This window comes from Saccopteryx leptura, chromosome 5, assembly GCF_036850995.1.
Source record: "Saccopteryx leptura isolate mSacLep1 chromosome 5, mSacLep1_pri_phased_curated, whole genome shotgun sequence".
NCBI classification, from domain to species: Eukaryota; Metazoa; Chordata; class Mammalia; order Chiroptera; family Emballonuridae; genus Saccopteryx; species Saccopteryx leptura.
Window position 1 is genome coordinate 95,340,942 of NC_089507.1, and position 18,764 is coordinate 95,359,705.

Sequence of the window (18,764 nt, forward strand, 5' to 3'; positions counted from 1 at the left end):
AGAGACATCACAGTGATTTAGGAAAGGTGGAGGAGATATCCTTAGACAGAGCCTACTTGCACATGCTTCTCAGCTGTGTTAGAAGAGTACATCAACTCTCATCTCTGATCCTTTCTAAGGAAAGGATTAGCATAGAGCCTATGTTTTAGCAAATGCCTATGGAATGCCCCATGTGGACAGTGCAGCAGCAAGCAAGACTCACCTTGGTTTTCTGTAACGTCAAATTTCCTTAGGGCAAACATGCTAGCACCATGGGTTGACACAACAGTAAAGAGAAAATGTCTTAACAATGTATCTCCCTTGGTATTTTTACTTATGTTGTTTTGTTAGCAAAGACTTTTTATTAGACCATAGATATTTTCATTACAGTTTAGGAAAAAAAGGAAAGATCTAAGTTACTATAATTTCTATATAGTCAACAAAAAATAGGTATCTTAACCCTTTGAGTAGTGAGTTTTTTTTATGCTCACTGACCCACCCAGGAGTAATTTTTTTTTTCAAAAAATGAAATTAGTTTCAGTGACAGTTTTATTAACTTAAAATCATGCTTGTTTGATAACCAATTTATGAAAACAAGAAGAACATACATTTGCCTTTTTTTAATGTTGCCTTACACATTTTTAAAATAATTTAATTGTACTCGGGATGATTAGGAGGCACGAGGATATACATGAACGTTCATACTACTCAAAGGGTTAAAATAAGATTTTTTTTAAATGTAATTTATTGTGTTTAAATAGATTCCAGTGTCGCCCCAAATGCATCCCCCTCCCCATGGGTTAAAATAAGATTTAAAAAGTAATTTGTACAATAAGAATTAAGTGGAAATTAAAATGAACACAATGCAATGGTAACATAAATATTAAGCCACATAAAGTATTTTGCTATGTATAAGTTTTCAAATTTAGTCAACTTTACCCTTCAGAAGAAGAATAAAGAGCTATCAGTGCATAGGCAATTTAGAGAAGAAACCCATGTGGTTAACAAAAATATGAAAAGATGCTCAGGCTCATTGTTAATCAGAAAAATACACATTAAAACCTCATTGAGCCTGACATGTGGTGGCACAGTGGATAGAGTGTTAGCCTGGAACACTGAGGGCTCAAGTTCCAAACCCCAAGGTCACCAACCTGAGTGCAGGCTTATCCACTGTAAGTGCAGGCTCACCAACTTGTGTGCAAGGTCACTGGCTTAAGCATGGGGTCAGCGACATGATCCCATGATACCTGACTTGAGCCCAAGGTCACTGGCTTGAGCAAGAGGTCACTGGTTCTGCTTGAGCTTCTTTCTGCTCCCACTCAAGGCACATATGAGAAGCAATCAATGAACAACTGAAGTGACACAACTACAAGTTGATGATTCTCATCTCTCTCCTTTCCTGTCTCTCTGTCACTCTCAAAATATTAATTAATATTTTAATATATATAGATTAGCAATAATTATAAAACAATAGAAAACAAGTGTTGATGGAATGTAGAAGTATAGGAAGAAATGGGCACTGTTAATGGGAGTTTTCAGCTGCCCTGGAAAAGAGTACACTAGAAGAATCCAATCAGTTTAACTATTTTTAAGGTATCTGTCCCATTGAAATTCCAACAGATTTATATGTGAGAAAGTATGAGAATGTTCACTACATTTTTAATGGTGGTGATAGAAAATAAAAATAATTTGAATATCTTTTCTTAGTTGAATAAATAGATACAATATGGTGAACATTACAAACTACTATGAAGTAGTTAAAAAGAACTCAGCAGATAGAATGCTGGGGGAAAATGTGCAAAGAAGAATGATAAGCTTCCAGTCAAATGGCAGAGTGGGTAAACATGGTATTTGCTTCCTCCTACAACCACACCAAAATTACAACTAAACTACAGAACAACTATCATTTAGAACAACCTGGAATTTAGCTGAACAAAAGTCCTATAACTAAGGATATAAAGAAGAAGCCACATGGACTCTGGTAAGAGAGGTGGAAATGAGGAATGAGTAGATCCCACATCCACATTTTGCAGTTAAAAATAAGGAGGGATATCTCCAACATGTAAATCCTACCTGAGGAGGATCCTCAGCCTAGGTTTCTGGTGCTTAGTAGAGAAGTTCTAATAATTTCTGGCTGTAAAAATGAGTGGAGAATATGGTTAAGTGAGAGAGAAAGCTGCTGGAGTCCCAGGCATTCCTCTTAGATGGCCTGCACACAGACTTGTTCAGATTCACTCACTCGGTGCTCCAGTGCAAGGGCAGCAGCTCCAAAGGCACCAGGGACATATTGGAGGAACTAAATATCCTGGTTTTAGGGTAAGAACTAAGGGCAGCTTTCTTCCAGACAGAAATGCTGGCAGAAGCCATTGTTCTTTTGCTTCAGGCACAGGTGGGTGTCACATCTGACTCTCCATCAACTTTATTGATGCCTTTCACCCCACTTTGGTGATTTTCTGAGATCTTTCCCCACTCAACTTTTGGGCCCCCTCTAGTCACTTCTAGTGGCATTTCCATATAAACACTGTCTTGGCTCACACTGTGGACTTTGCCAAAGTCTCTCAAAGATCCATAACACAAAACAAGCAGCATTTGGCTTCAGTGGGTCCTGTACCTCTTGTTAAGCAGCCATAAGCCCAGTACTACCAGCTTTGTTCAGTTCACAGCTTAGGCTCTCCCAGATATCTCCAAGCACAGCACAGTGGCAACCATTGGCAGATCTCTTTGTAGCTCACGCTGGGTGGCCCCAGAAAAGGCACAGGAAGTGGCTAACCTGCACTTCCGGGGAGGCCCCAAAACCAATGCATCTATTGGGAAGCTTCAGACCACACCGAAGTACCACTCAACCACTTCCACAAGTGACACATTTCAAGGGGAAGACTTCGTAGGCACCAGAGCCCCAAGGGAGTGACTCCTGTTTCATAGGTGGGCCCCTGCAAAGCAATTCCTCCACTGTAGTCATGGCCAGTACTCACAGCTTGTTAGCTTGGGGATTAATCCTTTCTTCTAATGTGACAATAACAGTCAAGGCTGTGTACACACAGCCCACATGGGTGAAACACCTAAAGCACCCCACTCAGGTGACTGGGGAGGCTGCACCAATGGACCTCACAAAACACATACTTCATAAGACCACTCTACCAAGACTGGGAGAAATAGCAGCTCTACCTAATACAAAAAACAAACACAGTGAGAAAGACAGAATGCAGAGACAAAGAAATATGTACCAAATGAAAGAACAGGAAAAAACACTAGAAAAAGAACTCAACAAAATAAAGATGAACAATCTACTAGATGCAGAGTTCAAAACAATGGTTATAAGGATGCTTAGTAAACTTAGGAAAAAAGTAGATGAACTTAGTGAGAATTTCAACAAAAAGATAGGGAACATAAAAATGGAGGTAGAAAACATTTTTTTAAAAGCACCAATCTGAAATAAAATACAAAATAGCTGATATGAAGAATACAGGAATCAACAGTAGATTATCAATGTTTATCAACCGCTGGTCCACAGACAGATCCACCAGAAATGTCATGTCAGTCCACAAAAGAGTAAACTATCCTGATGTTGTATGAAGATTATAGACCCAATGATCTTAGTCTAATTCATTTATGCTCTGGGTGATTTCTGCATTAGCAGTCCCCAAAATTATTCTCCTATTTTCACCAGGCCCCAAATGTTAAAAAGTTGAAAACCACTGAATTAGATGAAGCAGAGAATTGTATCAGCAATTTGGAATATAAGGTTTTAAGAAAACAAACAAACAAACAAAAGAATCCAAAAAAAAAAAAAAAAAGAAAGAGTGAAGTTAATTTAAAGAGTTCATGGGACAACATCAAGCATACCAACATTTGTTTCATGGGGATGCTGGAAAAAGAAAGAGAGAGAAATAAATTGAAAACCTGTTTGAAAGAATGATGACAGAAAAATTTTCTAACTTGGTGAAGAAATTAGACAGATAAATCTAGGACGCACAGAGTCCCAAACAAGAAAAACCCAAAGAGGCCCACATCAAGACACATAGTAATTAAAATGCCAAAGATTAAAGACAAAGAGAGAATCCTAAAAGCAGCAAGAGTTAGTGGCCTACCAAGAAGCTCCCAAAAACCATCAGCCAATTTCTCAACAAATCTTTGCAGGCCAGAAGGAAGTGGCAAGAAATATTCAAAGTGGTGGAAAATAAGAACCTACATCCAAGATTACACTACTCAGAAAAGCTATCATTTAGAATTGAAGGACATAAAAAGAGCTTCCCAAGCAAGAACAGTTAAAAGAGTTCATCACCAGTATTACAAGAAATGTTAAAGGGTCTTCTTTCAGAAGAATAAAAAATAATCATAAATATAAATAATAAAATGGCAATAAATATCTATCTACAAGCAATTACTTTAAATGGAAATGAATTAAATGTTCCAATCAAAGACACAAGGTAACTGAATGAATAAGAAAATAAGACCCTTACATATGCTGTCTAGAAGAGACTCACTTCAGATTGAAAGACACACACAGACTAAAAAAATGAAAAAAGATATTTCATGAAAATAAAAACAATCAAATGAACAAAAAAGGCTGGGGTAGCAATATTTTTAACAGACAATATAGATTTTAAAACAAAGGCTATTAAATAAATAAATAAAATTTTAAGATATAACAAAGGCTATAACAAAAGACAAAGAACGGCCAAGTGCCTGACCAGGAGGTGGCGCATTGGATAGAGCATCGGACTGGGATGTGGAAGGACCCAGGTTCAAGACCCCGAGGTCGCCAGCTGGAGCACTGGCTCATCTGGCTTGAGCAAAAAGCTCACCAGCTTGTACCCACTAGCTGGCTCGAGCAAGGGGTTACTCAGTCTGCTGAAGGCCCGTGGTCAAGGCACATATGAGAAAGCAATCAATGAGCAACTAAGGTGTCTCAACGAAAAACTGATGATTGATGCTTCTCATCTCTCTCTGTTCCTGTCTGTCTGTCCCTATCTATCCCTGTCTATGACTCTTTCTCTGCCCCTGTGGAAAAAAAAAAAAAAAAAGAATGACCAAGCAATTTCACATCTGGGTATTTATTTATCTAAGAAACCAAGACATTAATTCAAAATGACATATGCATTTATATTTTTATTGCAACATTATTTACAACAGTCCATATATAAAAGCAACTTAAGTACCCATCAATAGACTAATGGAAAAGGAATATGTGATACATATATACAATGGAATGTTACTAAGCCATAAAAAAATAAAATAAAATCTTGCCATCTGCAATGATATGGATAGACCTAGAGGGTATTGTGCTAAGTGAAATAAGTCGGACAGAGAAAAACAAATGCCATTTGTGGAATCTAAAATGAATAAGCGAATAAGCAGACCAGAAACAGACTGCTATATACATAGAACATTTTATGGTTGCCAGAGGGCAGTTGGGAGCTAGGTGAAAATAGTGATGATATTTTTTTAAAAAGCGAAAATTTGGTAGTTAGAGAATATTCATGGGAATATAAATTATAGCATAGGGAATATAGTCGATAACATTGTAAATACTATGTGTAGTGCAATATGTGTACTAGATTTATTAGGAAGATCACTTCATAAATTATATCAATGTCAAATCACTAAGTGGTACTAATATAATATTGTACATCAACTGTACTTTAAAACTTTTTAAGTATATTTAAAAATAGAGTGATCACAGTAATTCCATGACATCTATTGAATTTTTAAAAAATATTTACATTAATAATATATATTTAAAAGAATTTATGTGTCAGCCTTGACCAGGTAGCTCAGAGGATAGAGTATGAACACAGCATGCCAAAATAATGAGTTCCATCGCCAGCAGGGTACATGTGAGAAGTAACCATTGAGTACACAACTAAATAAAACAATTAAGTGGAACAACAAATTGATGCTTCTTTCTCTCCCTTCTCTCTCTTTTAAAGCAATGGGGAAATTTAAATTTAAAAAATGTATATTTATAACTTTATATGTTCAAAGAGGTAAATGTTAAATATATTTAAGCTACTGCCCATAAAAAATAGGTATGAAAATGGGAAAATTGCCTGACCCTTGTGGTGGTGCAGTGGATAAAGCGTCGACCTGGAATGCTGAGGTTGCCGGTTCAAAACCCCGGGCTTGCCCGGTCAAGACACCTATGCGAGTTGAAGCTTCCTGCTCCTCCCCCCTTCTCTCTCTCTCTCTCTCTCTCTCTCTCTCCTCTAAAATGAATAAATTTTAAAAAACTGTAAAAAAAAGAAAATGGGAAATAAAAATGAGTAAATAAAGACATAAATTAGTAAAATAACAGAGGGGCCTTCTAAGACTAATGAAGATAAGAACCAAAAAAATAAAAAAAAATCAAAGAGATTGAGACTGAGAGAAAGACAGAGAAGTATTATTATTAGGAAAGTACCAAAATAATTAAGTACTTCCTTGTCTGTATCTGTGTATTCTTTTTTGTAACAGTAACAGGATTCTAGAGCACAAATAAGCTAGAAATGTCTTTTGCAGAGAGAGAAACAAGTTTTCTCTGAAGTAAGGAGATAAAGAATGGGAAAGTATAGTTCATATTACTTTTAGAATTTATCTTGCCATACTTGTGAAGACCAATAGACAAGAATAGAAATTATTGTAACAGCCAATTTAATCCACCTTTAAAATAAGACTCTGTAGGATACTGTTAGCAGAAAAACTTAACTTGAATAAGGCTGGCCTAGCACACATGGTAAACAGTACAGCTGTGCTAATTTTAAGCTAGAACAGCATCCTCCCCCAGGATACTAAAAGCATGCCAATTTTCTATATCTATCATTAGGAATATATTTTTAACTATAAAGACTTACTCTTACCTGTCTATTTTAAAAAGTAGGAACAATCCTTGTAAATTTAAAAGAAAAATAATAATTGAACTTCACCTTAGAGACCATATAGATAAACTTGGGCTTGGAAAAGAAATTGAAATACTTCAAATTTTCGCTTTCTATAAAGAGTAGTTTGATCCTTTTATTAAAGAACAACCCAATGAATTAGATTTGTCTAACAAAGATGGAAAAGTTTAAAAATAGCATGCCAGCTCTTTCATTTCTTAAAGGGGTATTAACAGCTTCTATGGAGGAAAATGGGAGTTCATGATTTCATAGTTTGATAAACTGTGTGTTAAATACAGTTTCACATTTTATAAAATATAGGACTTGTTGAAGACTGTACTATGTTAGTGTGCACTGTGAATATTCCAGATGTTTAAGACCCAGCATTTCCTGATCTCTTCTAACTAAGGACACCTTTTATTACCAAGAATTTTGGGACACTAGTATTCTTTCATTTCCAGTTCAAGAAATGCTACTCTAGAGGTCAGATGTGATATCTAATTCCTCATCAAAGTCACCTGAAGGTGTAGCTATCTCCAGGTATATATAGATAAATATAGATATAGGTATAAATATAGATATACATATAGATATATGGATATAGGCTGTGGATATATCACAACAGACAGACTCAGAATTTCTGATGGTTTCTGAGGTTTTGGGGTATATATCCAGTAGAGGGATTGCTGGGTCATAAGGTAGTTCTATTTGCAGTTTTTTGAGGAACCACCATGTTCACAGTGGCCAAGACATGGAAACAACCAAAAAGCCCTTCAATTGAAGACTGGATAAAGAAGATGTGGCACATCTACACAATGGAATACTACTCAGCCATAAGAAATGATGACATCAGATCATTTACAGCAAAATGGTGGGATCTTGATAACATTATACGGAGTGAAATAAGTAAATCAGAAAAAAACAAGAACTACATGATTCCATACATTGGTGGAACATAAAAACGAGACTAAGAGACATGGACAAGAGTGTGGTGGTTACCAGGGGTGGGGGGAGGGAGGACATAGGAGGGAGGGAGGGAGAGAGTTAGGGGGAGGGGGAGGGGCACAGAGAATTAGATAGAGGGTGACGGAGGACAATCTGACTATGGGCGAGGGGTATGCAACATAATTTAATGACAAGATAACCTAGACATGTTTTCTTTGAATATATGTACCCTGATTTATTAATGTCATCCCATTAACATTAATAAAAATTTATTTAAAAAAAAAAAAAAAGAATTTCTGATGGAGGTGAGAAGAGCTTAAGGAGCCCAGAAAAATTGTTTTAAATCAACTCTCCAGATAATTTTGGTAATTAATCTAATTTGAATATTATGCTAAGATAAAAATTTAAGTATACAGTGTGTTCCAAAAGAGTTTGTATAGTTTTAAACTTTAGTGACATCAGAAGTATAACAGTAAATATTTAGTAAAAACATTCAAAAGGTTATTTAAATTTTTAAAATATTGATGTTTCTTGTTAAAATTTAACATAACTACTGTCCCCAGTACTATACATTGCTGTAGCCAATTTTCAATGAGATATTCATGATGAATATAGTGAAGAATGAGAAAGCCCAAAGTTCTTTTCCAAATTATTGAACTAAATTGACATTTGATATAATTGTGATGTGCATTCTACTTTTAAGAAAAGAGGGTATTTTGTGAACTAATTGATTTCAATTCTTACATTAACAAAGTATTCAATTAAAAATATTCAATCACTATTCTTTGTAAATAAAAGAGAAATTACAATTTTATTTTAACTAACCTTTGAAGGGAGAAATATGTACAGAGAGTTATCTAAAAAAACCCTCTTTAAATAATGGTAGTTAAATAATTTTAGTTTAAATAATCAAAACTTCATCCAATGGTTGTGGAGGTTTGTAGCTCTTTTAAATTATTATTATCTAATATTATTAAATTGCACTTTAATTTTAAATTTTACTTATAATTTTGGAATCCTGTGTGAATCAAATATATAAAACTCATATAAATTCCAGTGTGGATATACAATTCAAAGCCACTTAATATTCATTCATTCAGTGAGACATCATTATTGAACAAATGTCATTGAGCATCAACTCTCTATGGCTGCTACTGTTTGAGATTGAGTTTACAAACTAAAGAAACAGATGAAGTCTATGTCCTTATGCTGTTTATATTCTTTTTAGGGAAGCCAAATACTAAATAAGCAGTTAAAATATATTGTATATCAGATGCTGATGAGTACATGAAGAACACTAAAGCAGGGAAGGGTGAGAGAAAGTTCCAGAGGAAAGAAGAGGGGAGGGTCCTGTGTCACTTAAGGTGACTAAGGAAGGCTTCCTTGATAAAGTGACATTTGAACAGAAGCATGAAGAGATAAAGGACATCATGTTATCTGAGAAAGGACAGTTCTAGACAAGAAAATAGTAAGTACAAAGGAACTATGAGGAGCCAGCATTGCTGGAGCTAATGAGAGATGAAGAGAAGTGGTATGGCCACAGGAGGGTTTGGAGACTAGTGAAAGACTATTGCAATAATAATCTCAGCACAAGATGTTAGTCATGTGGACTAGGGTGATAAAGATAGCAATGGTCAGAAGTGACAGAACTGGATATGTGTTAAAATGGATTCGGACTATGAAAGAAAAAGAGGACTAGATGATAATTGGAGCCTGAGCAACTGAACAGATAAAGCTGTCATTTACAGAAACAGTAACATGACTTGGGTCATGTTCTAGAGATCTTAAGTACCTCATCTTTACCTAGTGAAATATTTCACTTATATTTCAAGAAACTGGTTTGGATTACCTTGAACACTTAATTTTAGGATTGATCAAAGCGAATTCAAGTACAAGAAAGAATCTTAGTTATTACAATATTATTGACTATTTTCCTATGCTGTTCTTTACATCCTACGGCTATTGAAAAATCAAACTAAAAAGCTTTTGCACAGCTAAAGACAATTTGAACAAAATAAAAAGACAAACCACACAATGGGAGAATGTATTTGACAATATGTCTGATAAGAGGTTAATAACCAAAATTTATAAAGAACTTGTAAAACTCAACACTAGGAAGATAAACAATCCAATCAAAAAATGGGCAAAAGAAATAAATAGATACTTCTCCAAAGAGGACATACAGATGGCCAATAGGCAGATGAAAAAATGTTCAACATCACTAGTCATTAGAGAAATGCAAATTAAAACCACAATGAGATACCACCTCATACCAGTCAGAATGGCGCTCATTAATAAAACAATACATAATAAGTGCTGGTGAGGATGTGGAGAAAAGGGAACCCTCCTGCATTGCTGGTGGGGATGCAGACGCCTCTGCCCCAGGCACTAGAGTGGCTCTGGTCGTGACAGAGCGACGCCCCGGAGGGGCAGAGCATTGCCCCCTGGTGGGCAGAGCTTCGCCCCTGGTGGGCGTGCCAGTGGATCCCGGTTGGGCGCATGCGGGAGTCTGTCTGACTATCTCTCCCCGTTTCCAGCTTCGGAAAAATACAAAAAAATAAAAAAATAAAAAAAATAAAAAAAACAAAGAGAAGACTGCACAGCTCATTAGAGTAAAAAGTTTAATCAATCAATCAAGAGATCAAGTATAGCCTGACCAGGTAGTGGTACAGTGGATAGAGTGTCAAACTGGGATGCAGAAGACCCAGATTCAAGACCCCAAGGTCACCAGCTTGAGCGCGGGCTCATCTGGATTGAGAAAAAAAAAAAAAGTTCACCAGCTTGGACCCAAGGTCGCTGGCTCAAGCAATGGGTTACTTGGTCTGCTGAAGGTCCGCAGACAAGGCAGATATGAGAAAGCAATTAATGAACAACTAAGGTGTCGCAACAAAAAACTGATGATTGATGCTTCTTATCTCTCTCCGTTTCTGTCTGTCCCTATCTATCCCTCTCTCTGACTCTCTCTCTGTCCCTGTAAAAAAAAAAAAAAGAGAGAGCAAGTATAACTGAATATCTCTCTTTTGTGTTTAGGACACTGAAGGAGAAAAAATAGAAAGAACCAACTTCACATTTTTAACATTTAAACTCAAAACATAGTATTTAAGGCCATTAATAATATACATTAACACTAGATACATATGTCTGTACAAACATAACACATATATGCATTCCCTACACATGTAATATATATGCACATGTATATATCTAGTACTATATATCATATATATGACAGAGTATGTAGTCAGTTATTTCAGTGATGAAATAAAAGTACTATAAAAATATAAATAAGAAAACTTCACTATCAATATAAGAATGTTTTATTATGTATCAAAAATTTTAAGGTATGAAGTACTCTGTAACTGTTAACATTAGTATTAATATAAAAAGTAAAAAATATTTTTATGATTATGCAAGCTAACAAAATTCAGAGTATAAAATTGAACAATCTATTATTTGTCCAGGGTTTCTATTTTTATAATTTAAATAAATGTTATAATTCTTTCAAAAACTAAAATTTTTAAAAATAAATGTCAACTAGAAATTGTATGTGTGCATGTGTGAGAGAGAGAGAGAGAGAGAGAAATATGAGATAGATAAAATATGGACTTTGGTGATGGGAAAGCCAAAACAACAAGATATTTATTACTTTGTAAATTGTCTCTGTTCTTAAAACAAGCTAAATTAGTTTTGTCTTTAGCTGGTCTCCTGAGAGCAATATTCCACCAGATTAATCCACCAACAACCAAACTTCAAAACTCTAAAGAGATTTGTCTTCCCTAATGTAAATTAAAACACTGAAAGAGAAGGATTAAAACACAAAAGAGGCCATGAAAATTTCAAAATTATTTCATTTCATATTATCTTCTATCTCTTACTCCATCCCACCCACATCCAAACCAATCTTAAAAATAAATGTTGGAAAAGAGTCCAGATGACATTATAGTAATGGTGGCATGAGAGATATACCTGATCTCTATCTTTGAAATTTCAACAAACTGAACAACTAAAACTTAGCAAAGGAATCCCAACTGGGCTCACAGGCATGCCTGAAAGATCCACACACCAAGTAGACTAAAGGTAAAAGAGGGTGAAAAAGAGGCAGAAGATAAAATGCATTTGTAGTGGGCTTTAGAGAGGAGAGGAGACAAAACTGGAGTGACTGGGTGTTGTTTTTTCTCTGTTGGAAGGGCTCTCTGAATTTGCTCTGAGTGGTATGGAGAAAGAATCTCAGAGTGAATGAGTCTCCATCTCCTGTGAGGAATGGAGAGATAAAGGGGCAGAGGGAGAAATAAACCAAAGCAGCCAGAGCTCAAGGTCATGGCAAGTGTTTTAATAAATGCCTGCAAACCACATTTGACAGAGACAGAGAAAACTAAAGTGCAGTCCCCAGCCTCCCATATTCCGCCCCTCTCACCTTGCAGTACCAAGAGTAGCAGAGACAAACCCCACAGCTAGCTCTCCAGAACTACTCTCTCCCCTGAAAAACAGAGGTGCTCCACATCTGGTTCACAGGTCTGTTGAGACATGGGGGAAAAGTGCCCAGAAGCCTGAGATTACCATTTCTACAGCCATAAAGCTGAAGAGCTGAAGCCATAAAGCCAAAGCCATAAAGCTAAAGCTGTAAAACCCTAACAACACACTTCACACAACAATGCACCTGTAGCCCTGCCTTCATCATTGTTACAGCAACATCTCAGCAGAGGACAGTCTAGGAACTTCACAGAGCTAAAAGTGGTAATACAGTGACACTAACTCTACAAAACTGCTCAAAACCAAAATTCATTTTTTTCTTTTTTCCCTTTCCTTCTTTGTCTTTTTTCTCTTTTTCTCATTTATCATTTTTTTAATTTTTCTGTTTCATTCTTATTTTTGTGGGTGTTTTCTTTTTTATTTTTGTTTGTTTTCAGTCTTTTTTCAGTGGTTATTTTCTTTACTTGTAATAAGGTCTTATTCTTTTAATTATTAATTTTAATTTTTATTTTTAGTAGTTTTTTATTATGATTCTTAATAATATCATTCATAAATGCTATCAAGAAAAAAATTGATTACCATGGCTACAGAAGATATAGACATAGTTCAGAAAGAAAAAAAAATTCACAAAAATTACTAAATCACATGGAAACGTTGGAGTTAAATGATAAAGAATTCAAAATTGAAGTTCTGAAAATACTCAACAAGATGTGAGAAGACACCAATAGGCACCTTAATGAGTTCAGGAAACAAATTAATGAACAAAACAAATACATCATTAAAGAGTTTGAAATTCTAAAAACAGAGATGAAGAACTCGAAATATGAATTGAAGACTGACGTAGCAAGTTTAGCTAATAGAACAAGCAAAATTGAAGAAAGAATCAGTGATATCAAAGGCAGGCAACAAGTGATGCTAAAGATTGAAGAGGAGTGAGACTCATGACTTTAAAAAGCTAAGAGAGCTCTATAAGTATTGGCTGACTCCATCAGAAAGAGTAATATAAGGATAATGGGTATATCAGAAGAAAAAGAGAGGGAGAAGGAAATGGAGAGCCTATTCAAACAAATAATTGATAATTTCCCAAGCTTATGTAGAGTTAGATCCTCAAATCCAAGAAGCAAACAGAATGTCATTCTGAGGTAATGACCTCAACCCAAATAAACTTTTTCCAAGGCACATTACAATAAAATTGCCAAAAAAAAATCAATGAAAAAAATCCTCAAGGCAGCTAGGAAAAAGATCATAATATATAAAGGAAAGCCCATTAAGTTATCATCAGACTTATCATCAGAAACTCTAAAAGCCAAAAGAGAGTAAACCCAAACATTCAAAATACTGAAAGAGAGGAATTACCAGTCAAGAATACTATATCAGTCAAAGTTATCTTTCATATATGAAGGAGAAATAAAAACTTTTGCAGACATAGAAGCTGAGGGAATTTAAAACTGGAAAAACGCCACTGCAGAACATACTCATGGGGGTTATTTGACCAGACACAAAGACCAAAATAAATCAAAAGCTACAAGTAAAATCTCCAACAAGTTTACAATAAAGAAAAGAATAATCTGTGACAACAATAACATAAAAGGGGAGAGGATAAAGATCTGCAATAGCTAAGGAGGATGGAGTGTAGAAGCATTCATAATACAAAGGACTCTTATACATATGACAGTTTTTCTCTTAATAACCTAATAGTAACCACCCACAAAAAAGCCACTACTGAAACACACAGCTTAAAAAAAGAAGAATCATGAAAAAGAAGTATGAAATACCACCAAACAAAACAACTGACAGAAACACAAAAGAGAAGAACCAAATTAGACACAGAGCTACCAGAAAACAAAACATAAAATGGCTATAGGAAATCCTCGAATGTCAATAATTACCCTAAATATAAATAGGCTGAACTCACCAATAAGGCTGCACAGAATAGCAGATTAAATCAAAAAGCAAAACCCAACCATATACTGCCTGCAAGAGACACATCTAAGCCACAAGGACAAAAGTAGATTCAAAATGAAGTCTTGGAAAATGATTCCACAAAAAAATAATATCCAAATAAAAGCAGGTGTAGCCATACTTATATCTGAAAACGCTGACTTCAAGACAACAAAGGTAACCAGAGACAAAGATGAACATTTTATAATGATAAAGCAGACATTGTATCAAAAAGACATAACACTTCTTAATATATATGCACCAAACCAGGAAGCACCAAAATATATAAAACATCTACCAACTGATCTAAATATAGAAGCAGACAAAAAATCTATCACACTTGGAGATTTTAACACACCATTGATGGCTTTAGGTAGATCATCCAAACAGAAAATCAACAAAGAAATATCGGCCTTAAATGGCACTCAGGACCAAATGGACATAACAGACATTTACAGAACATTTCAAGCCAAAACATCAGATAATACATTCTTCTCAGAATGCATCAGTGGAGAGATAAAGGTCTATTGTCAAAGATAAAGGTCTACTTTCAAGGATAGACCATATGCTGGGCCACAAAGCAAACATCAACAAAATCAGGAAGATAAAAATTAAACCAAGCATATTTTCTGATCACAGGGCTTTGAAATTAGAATTCAACTGTAAAAAAAAAAAATAAAGAAACCTACAAAATGTAAAAATTAAAGTGGATACTTCTATAAAATGACTGAATCAAAGAAAAAATAAACACAGAGATCAAAAGATATATAAAGACAAATGAAAATGACAATAATACAACATACCAAAATTTCTGAGATGCAGCAAAAGCAATAATAAGAGGGAAGTTTATATCCTTACAGGCTTATTTCAAAGTAAACAACCTAACATCACACCTTAAAAAACTAGAAAAAAAAGAACAAAGGCAACCCAAAGTCATCAGAAGAAAGAAAAAGTAAAACTTAGAGCAAAACTAAATAAAATAGAGAACAAAAATCTGTAAAGAAAATTAATATAACAAAGAGTTCATTCTTTGGAAAGACCAATAAAATTGACAAACCAATGGCTAGACTCACTAAGAAAAACAGAGGAAGGACTAAACTAAATAAAGTCCAAAATGAAAGAGGAGACATTACCACAGACATCATAGATATACAAGGGATCATAGTTGAATATTAAGAAAGATCATATGCCACCAAAATCAACAACCTAGAGGAAATGGATTAATTCCTAGAACTATACAATTTTTGTAGACTGAGTCTTGAAGAAGTGAAAAACATTAATAAACCTATAAGCACAGAGGAAATAGAAATAACTATTAAAATCTCCCAAAAAATAAATGTCCAGACCACATGGCTACACTAGTGAATTCTACCAAACATTCAAAGAAAATTTGGTAGCCATATTTCTCAAAGTCTCCAAAAAGAAATAAAAGAAGCAATACTCCCCAACACATTTTATGAGGCCAACATAACCCTCGTACCAAAATCTGGCAAGAACAATACAAGAAAAGAAAACTACAGATCAATATTTCTGATAAATAACAAATACAAAAATCCTAAACAAAATACTACCAAATTGAATACAACAATACATTTTAAAAAATAATATATCATGATCAAGTGAGATTCATTCCAGGAGCACAAGGATGGTTCAACATATAAAAATTGATCAATGTAATACACCACATTAACAAAACAAAGAACAAAAATCATATGATTCTTTCAGTAGATGCAGAAAAGTCATTTGATAAGATACAGCACCCCTTTAGGTTTAAAACACTCAATAAAATCAGAATAAAAGGAAAGTACCTCAACATAATAAAGGCCATCTATGAAAATTCATCAGTTAATATCATACTAAATGATAAAAAAAAAAAATGAAGACTTTTTCTCTAAAGTCAGGAACAATACAAGGCTACCCAATCTCTCCTCTTTTTAAAACATAGTTCTGGAAGTTTTAGCCAGAGCAAACAGGCAAGAGGAAAAAAATAAAAGGCATCATATCAGGAAAAAATAAAGGTATCACTTTTTGCAGATGACATAATCCTGTACACAAAAAATCCCAAAGACTCCACCAAAAAACAATTAAAAACAATAAACCAATACAGTAAAGTCACAGTATTCAAAACCAATAGACAAAAGTACATTGCTTTTCTATATGCTGACAATGAACCATCAGAAAATAAACTAAAAAAAAAAAATCCTTTTACAATTGCAATAACAACCAAAAATAAAATACCTAGGAATAAACTTAACAAAGGATGTGAAAATATTATTGAAAGAAATTTAAAAAAGACACAATGATGTAGAAAAATATTCTATGTCCACACATTGGAAGAATCAACATAGTTAAAATGGCCATATTACCCAAAGCCATATACAAATTTAATGCAATTCTCATCAAAATCTCAATGTAATTTTTTAAAGCAATAGAACAAAAAATCACCAGGTTTGTATGAAATCATAAAAAACTCAAATAATCAAAGCAATCCTGAGGGGAAAAAATAAAGTCAGAGGTATCACACAACGTGACTTCCAATTATACTACAGAGCCATGATAATCAAAACAGCATGGTAATAGCAGAAAAATAGACATGCAGTCCAATGGAACAGAATAGAGAGCCCAGAAATAAAACCACATATATATGGACAAATCATCTTTGACAAAGGAGCCAAAAACACACAGTGAAGAAAAGAAAGCTTCTCTAATAAATGGTGCTGGGAAGAAAGCCACATGCAAAAAAATAAAACCTGACTAGTCTGTCACCCTTGCACAAAATCCATTCAAAATGGATCAAAGACCTAAATATAAGATTTGAAACAATAAATTACATTAAAAAAACATAGGTACTAAGCTCATGGACCTAGATCATAGAGAACATTTTATGAATTTGACCACAAAGGCAAAGGAAGTAAAGGCTAAAATAAATGAAGGGGACTATATCAAACTAAAAAGCTTCTGCACAGCAAAAAACAAAAACAAACAAAAAAAAAACTGACAACAAAATAAATAGGCAGTTATCTAAATTGCAGATGATATTTATAAACAACAGCTCCAATAAGGGGTTAATATCCAAAATATATAAAGAACTCACAAAGCTCAGCAACAAATAAGCAAACAATCCAGTTAAAAAATGGGGAGAAGACCTGAGCAGACACTTCTCCCAAGAGGACATACAATTGGCTATCAGATATATGAAAAGATGTTCATCTTCACTAGCTATTAGAGAAATGCAAGTTAAAACTACAATGAGATACCACCTCACACCTGTTAGATAGGCTATTATCAACAAGACAGGTAATAACAAGTGTTGGAGAGGCTGTGGGGGAAAAAGGAACCGTCATTCCCTGCTGGTGGGAATGCAAACTAGTGCAACCATTATGGAAGAAAGTGTGGTGGTTCTTCAAAAAATTAAGAATGAAACTACCATATGACCCAGCAATTCCCTCTACTAGGTATCTATCCCAAAAGCTCAGTAACATTGGTACATAAAGTCACATGCACCCTCATGTTCATTGCAGCATTATTCACAGTGGCCAAGATATGGAAACAACCAGTGTCCCTTGACAGAAGATTGGATAAAGAAGAAGTGGTACATATATACAATGGAATAGTACTCAGCCATAAGAAATGATGACATAGTGACATTTACAACATGGATGAACCTCAAGAACATTATACTGTGTAAAACAGGGGTTCCCAAACTTTTTACACAGGGGGCCAGTTCACTGTCCCTCAGACCGCTAGAGGGCCACCACATACAGTGCTTCTCTCACTGACCACCAATGAAAGAGGTGCCCCTTCCGGAAGTGTGGTGGGGGACTGGATAAATGGCCTCAGGGAGCCACATGCGGCCCGCGGGCCGTAGTTTGGGGATGCCTGGTAAAATAAGTAAAACAGAAAAAAAGCTAAGAACTGTATAATTTAATACATAGGTGGGATATAAAACTGACACTCATAAATATAGATAACAGTGAAGTGGTTACCAGGGGTGAGGGAAAATGGGGAGAGGAACAGTGTAAAAAGGGACAAATATAAGATGACAGAAAATGATTTAACTTTGGGATATGGGCATACAACATAATCAACAGTTCAAATGCTATAGAAATCTTTACCTGAAACTCATGTACTCTTATTGATCAATGTCACTGTGTTAAAGTTAATTTTCTAAATAAAATTTAAAAGTTAAAAAAGTAGTAATATGTTAATAAAAAGAAAAGAAAGCCTGACCAGGCGGTGGTGCAGTGGATAGAGCGTCGAACTGGGATGCCAAGGACCCAGGTTTGAGACCCCGAGGTCACCAGCTTGAGCACAGGCTCATCTGGTTTGAGCAAAAGCTCACCAGCTTGGACCCAAAGTCGCTGGCTCAAGCAAGGGGTTACTCAGTCTGCTGAAGGCTCGCGGTCAAGGCACATATGAGAAAGCAATCAATGAACAACTAAGGTGTCGCAACGAAAAACTAATGATTGATGCTTCTCATCTCTTCGTTCCTGTCTGTCTGTCCCTGTCTATTCCTCTCTCTGACTCTCTCTGTCTCTGCAAAAAAGAAAAGAAAAGAAAAGAAAAAAATAGAGT